We start from the raw sequence: 5,872 nt of genomic DNA, 5'->3' as shown, positions 1-5,872 counted from the left end.
AGCTTTGACAGCCAATAATATGTTAGTGTCCTGCAATCAGGTCCTTTTTCCTCTACAGACACAGTACGTGAGAAATTTTGGAATATATATTCACTAAACAAAATACTTTATAAAATAAGACAATTGACAGTAATAATTCGAGACTATAAGCCTTGCTATACAGCCCTACAATTTAGTGACTATTGCATACATCTCATTCTTTCTTGGATCAATCTCATAAAAAAAATACAAATACAAAGTAGAGAATGACCATCAATTTATTACTCTAATCTGCTGAGACAAATAAAAAGTGAGGCATAAATCAGTAGAAAACTGATGTGTTATTTCGTATAGACCACCAATTAATTTTTTAGGTTGAAGTTTTCCAACTGAAGAAAGTAGAAAATGAAATTGATGAGCGATTAAATAGTACAATCAAACCTTCCCTTTGACACTACTCTGTTTCAATTCGATAATGTTTGACATGCATGAACTTGATTGGACAATGGTAAGAGTTGTAGCAGGAAGCTATAAACCATACCAAGATCAATTATGCTGTCCAAAAATGTGATCATCAGTGTGCAAAAAATAGGGAATCAATTATACAGTTCAAAAATGTGATCATCAGTGTGCAAAAAATTGGGAATCTTAAAAAAAATGGAGTTCAAATTTGAGAAGGATCTTCAGCTGTCGCCCAACCGCTACCGCCGGAAGAGGTGCAGGACCAGCCAACCCCACATATGGACGCAATGGTCAACGGCCAAACCGCCCAAACGCACCATTACTTCAACAGAACCATCTCACTTCTCAAGCTCATCGTCTCCTACTGTCGAATGCCAAGATGTCTGTCTGCCTATTTGGTATTGGAGTTGCAGGGAGTGCCTAATTTTTATGTATCTAGCTTGCTTCACTTTTCTTCTTCAGGTTCTAGCTCACAACTAAGTAATCTAATGCAGAAAGTTGATTAGTGTGTTATCTCTGCTCATATGATTTTCATAACCAGACTTTTACATAATGCTACATTTTTGGAATACTGCATGAGATGATTCTTTTGAAGATGTCGGGCACACGGAGCACCTCTGCCTTGCCATGGTGCTAAAAAACTGCCGATGGTGCTCTAATCTGCAACACCTCACTACTAACCTTGGAAACAATGCCTCTACTCCTCTACCTAGAAAAAATCTTCCTAATTAAAATCCCAATCCAGATAAAAAAGGAATATCGTTCTGGATTTGGAACGAAGGAAGGGTTCTTCGATCCAGGAGAACAAAAGGCGGACGAACCACATGTGTTCATTTAGCTGATGAGAAGATGAGATAAAGGGAGTAGTACCTACTGAGCGGAAGCGTGGCGGCCATATGATGGCTCGCTTAGGGAGGCCGGTTCCACCAGCTGTGCCGCCAAGTCATGGTGGTATCGGCCGCTCAAGTTCAAGGTTGGGGTAGGAGGGCAAGCTTGTTGCCATGGCGCTGGTCTGGGTCGCTAGGAAGTGTAAAGGAAAAAGTTAAAACTGTAGCGACCAGACCTCAAACGGTCCAATCTCTGTACTCCGGTGTCATCCCTGGATCAGTAATGCTGACACCACACAGTACTTGAAGGATTTATAACAGAGTAGCAATCACACACTTATTACATCGAGTGTCTCAATAGAGAACTTATTACAATAATATGGCTTAAGGCCATCTAATAACGATAACAGCGGAAGGCTTGGAAGATAAGTGAGTCCATCAACTCCAACGGCATCACTGAGTATAGAACCACGACCTAAAACTCCTTAATCGTCGTCTGAAAAGTCTGCAACATTAACGTTGCACCCCGAAAATCGGTCAGCACATGGAATATGCTGGCAATGTAACACATAGAGAGTAATGGAATGAAACAACTATACTATATGCATATTTGGCTGGTGGAAAGCTCTATGGTTACAGTTTTGCGTAAAGCCAATTTTTCCCTACTGCAAAGGAATAAATTTATTTAACTATTATGGTGGTTATTAAACATTGAGAATGGTTGACAGCATCCTCAATTCCAATTAAGTAACTTCATTAAACAAACCCATCAAATTAAATTTTATAATAACATGTTGAGATTCACATGATAATCCAGGTACTAGATACTCAAGATGTCCATAACCAGGGATACGGCTAACCATGATTAGTTTATACACTCTGCGGAGGTTTGCGCACTTTTCCCCACAAGACTCGATCGCCTCCGTTTGGTTTCTCGCACTACACGGTGTTTGAGAAACGGATGACCGAGACATAGTCTTTCAGAAGCGCTAGCACCTTACGATGGGTAGATCGTACCACCTACATCCCCTACATCTTCTAGTCTACCACTGTAAGAGTTCGCACAACTTAGTCAACTATGCTAGAGCCCATAATAGCTTGTGGCTGCACACGGAAGTTTCTAGCATGAAAAATCTCATGATCCCTTTGAGCCTGGGTGGCGGTCCAAAAGAAAACAGGCAATCCTGGAATACCCAGGTACCTCAATCCACCCAAATGTGTATTTAAGTTGCCATCTTAGATAAACCATTGATTTAAAAATCTCACATCTGTCATGGATATCACTCACCCAATCCACGTCTACTAACATAGCATAGCAATAATAAGCAAACGTAGAAGTAACTCCCAAAAGTTTGATAATAAACAGGTAATAGGTACTACCTCAACTACTTCCCAAACCCACAATTTAATTAGATCCTAATCATGCAATGTGTAGGGATTGATCTAATGCAATAAAACTGGGTAGTAGAAGGTATGATCAAAGTGTTACTTGCCTTGCTGATGATCTGGGAAACCTAGTGATTCAAAGTAACAAACGACGCACTCCAGGTACTCTATCGCAAACAAACAAGCATACAATAAGAACTCAACTAATGCACAGGTAAAACTCAAATAAGAGATCTAACCAGAAAGTTCAACTTAAGAACTCCAGTTGGCAAAAAGAATCAAAACGAACGAAGCAACGAAAGACAAACGGCAAAAGAAACAGGCTTCGATTACTATTCTGGATCTAGGACAATTTTTACAGTGGCAAAAACTTGTTTGAGTTGGTTAAACGAAAAGAGGGTTTCGAGACGAAACTCCAGGCGCTTGAATCGCCTGATTCTGATAAACGAGCGAGAAGTTATACTAAAACGAAAATTGGATCAGGAATCGCGATCAGAAAAATCGCGGATTCAATCCGAGAAAAAGAAAAACGACGAACAGTTTAACGAACGAACGTTCGTTAACTGGATCTAAACGACGAACACGTTCGTTAAAATGAACAAATGAGCGAACGCTCGCTAAATAGACTAAACCGAAATAAAACCGATCTAATAACAAAACGAATCTAAAAAAATAAACCGCGGCTTTAAAAAAACCGGGCGGTTTTCTAAAGAAAACCGTCGGCGATGGCGGCTACCTCGGCGGCGGGTCCGGCGGGCGGCGGGGCGGCGAGGCGGGGCGGCGAGGCGGCGGCGCTGGAGGCGCGGGGCGACGCGGGGCGGCGCGCGGCAGCGGCGGCGGCGGCCTAGGGTTAGGGTTAGGGCGCGGCGCGGGGCTCGAGGTGGGCTGGGGCGCTGGTGGGCTGGCCAGCTCGGGCGGGCGCCTTATAAAGGCTGCCCCGGGCGGAGTCCCGCTCAGGTACGGCCCGGAGTCGGTTCGCGTTTTTTTAAATAATAACGCGCAGAAAAAAACAAATAAAAGAAATACTAAACGGACTCCAAAAATCCCGAAATAAATTTCCCCCGGCTTCTAAAATCAAGCCGCACAGGATGAACATTTATTTGGGGCCTAAATGCAATTTTGAAAAACGCGCATTTTTCCTAAATTCAAATAAAATAGCAAATAAAACCAAATAAAATCTTATTTGATTTTTATTAAATCCTCAATATTTCTTTATTGTGGGAAAGTCATTTTATTCCCTCTCTCATAATTTTGCAAATGGAAATTATTGAAGATATATTAAATAAAATCAAATTATCCTATTTTCAAAATTTGAGACAACTCAAATATGAAAATAACGAAATCCCAAACTCTCTCCGAGGGTCCTTGAGTTGCGAAAAAAAAATCTAGGATCAATCAAAATGCAATAAATATGATATGCAATGATTATCTAGTGTATAACATTCCAAATTGAAAATTTGGGATGTTACAAACCTACCCCCCCTTTAAGGTGAATCTCACCCTCGAGATTCGGGTTGGCTAGAAAATAGGTGAGGGTGGTCCTTCAGCAAACCTTCCTCTCGTTCCCAGGTGGCTTCATCCTCCGTGTGGTGACTCCACTGAACCTTGCAAAACTTGATAACCTTGCTGCGGGTGACTCGACTGGCATACTCTAGAATCTTAATTGGTTTTTCCTCATAAGTCAAATCACTGTCCAACTGAATTGCTTCCAGTGGTACCGTATCTCTCAGTGGTATGTCAGCCATCTCCGCGTGGCACTTCTTCAACTGGGATACATGAAAGACGTCGTGAACTCCGGACAGTCCTTCGGATAATTCCAACTTGTAGGCTACTTCTCCCATACGTTCCAACACTTTGTATGGGCCTACAAAACATGGCGCTAGTTTTCCCTTAACTCCAAAGCGCTTAACTCCTCGAAGTGGTGATACTCGAAGATAAACTCGGTCTCCAACTTCGTAAACTATCTCCTTGCGTTTAGAATCTGCATAACTCTTCTGCCTGGATTGAGCTACCTTTAGCCTGTCGCGAATTAATTTCACTTTCTGTTCAGATTCCTTTATCAGATCCGGTCCAAACAACTGGCGATCTCCAACTTCATCCCAGGACAATGGGGTCCTGCACCTCCTTCCGTACAAGGCTTCAAAAGGGGCCATCTTCAAATTGGATTGGTAGTTGTTGTTGTAAGAGAACTCTGGATATGGAAAATTCTCATCCCAACTAGATCCATAATCTAGCGCACAAGCTCTTAGCATATCCTCCAAGATCTGGTTGACTCTCTCAGTCTGTCCATCTGTCTGTGGGTGGAAAGCTATGCTAAACTCTAGTATGGTTCCCAAAGTCTCATGCAACTGATTCCAGAACTTTGAAGTAAACTGGGTTCCTCTATCCGATACAATGCTCCTTGGAACTCCATGTAGACATACGTTCCTGGTCATGTATATCTTTGCCAACTTTGCACTGGTATATGTAGTCTTCACTGGAATGAAATGAGCTACCTTTGTCAAACGATCGACTACAACCCATATCGAGTCATAGCCTGAACGTGTTCTGGGCAATCCTGTAATAAAATCCATGCCTAGCTTATCCCACTTCCATTCGGGTATCGGCAATGGTTGTAGCAATCCTACTGGCTTCTGATGCTCTGCCTTCACTCTCTGACATACATCACAAACTGCTACGTACTCCGCAATATCCTTCTTCATTCCGATCCACCAGAAAATATCCCTCAAATCCAAATACATCTTGGTATTTCCTGGGTGAATCGAGTATGGTGAGTCATGGGCCTCTTGCAGAATTAGCTTCCTGATGTCCGAATCATTTGGTACATAGACACGGTCTTCAAACCATAAGGTATCGTGCTCATCCTCACGAAATCCCTTAGCTTTTCCATTGCTAATTTTCTCCTTAATAGAAGCAATCTCCTTGTCGGTCCTTTGGGCTTCTCTGATCTTATCCATCAAAGTAGACTGAATCTCCAATGCTGCTACATAGCCTCTCGGGACTATTTCTAAACATAACTCTCGAAGATTTTTGGCTAACTCCCTTAGTAATTCTACCGTCATTAGGGTGTTGACATGGCTCTTACGGCTTAATGCGTCAGCTACTACATTAGCCTTTCCGGGGTGATAATGCAATTTCATATCATAATCCTTGATGAGCTCCAACCATCTCCTTTGTCTAAGGTTCAACTCCTTCTATGTGAAAATATACTTCAGACT

The sequence above is a fragment of the Triticum urartu genome, chromosome 5 (genome assembly GCF_003073215.2).
Source record: "Triticum urartu cultivar G1812 chromosome 5, Tu2.1, whole genome shotgun sequence".
NCBI classification, from domain to species: domain Eukaryota; kingdom Viridiplantae; phylum Streptophyta; class Magnoliopsida; order Poales; family Poaceae; genus Triticum; species Triticum urartu.
The sequence above is the reverse complement of the archived record's forward strand: the minus strand, read 5'-3'. Positions refer to the sequence as shown.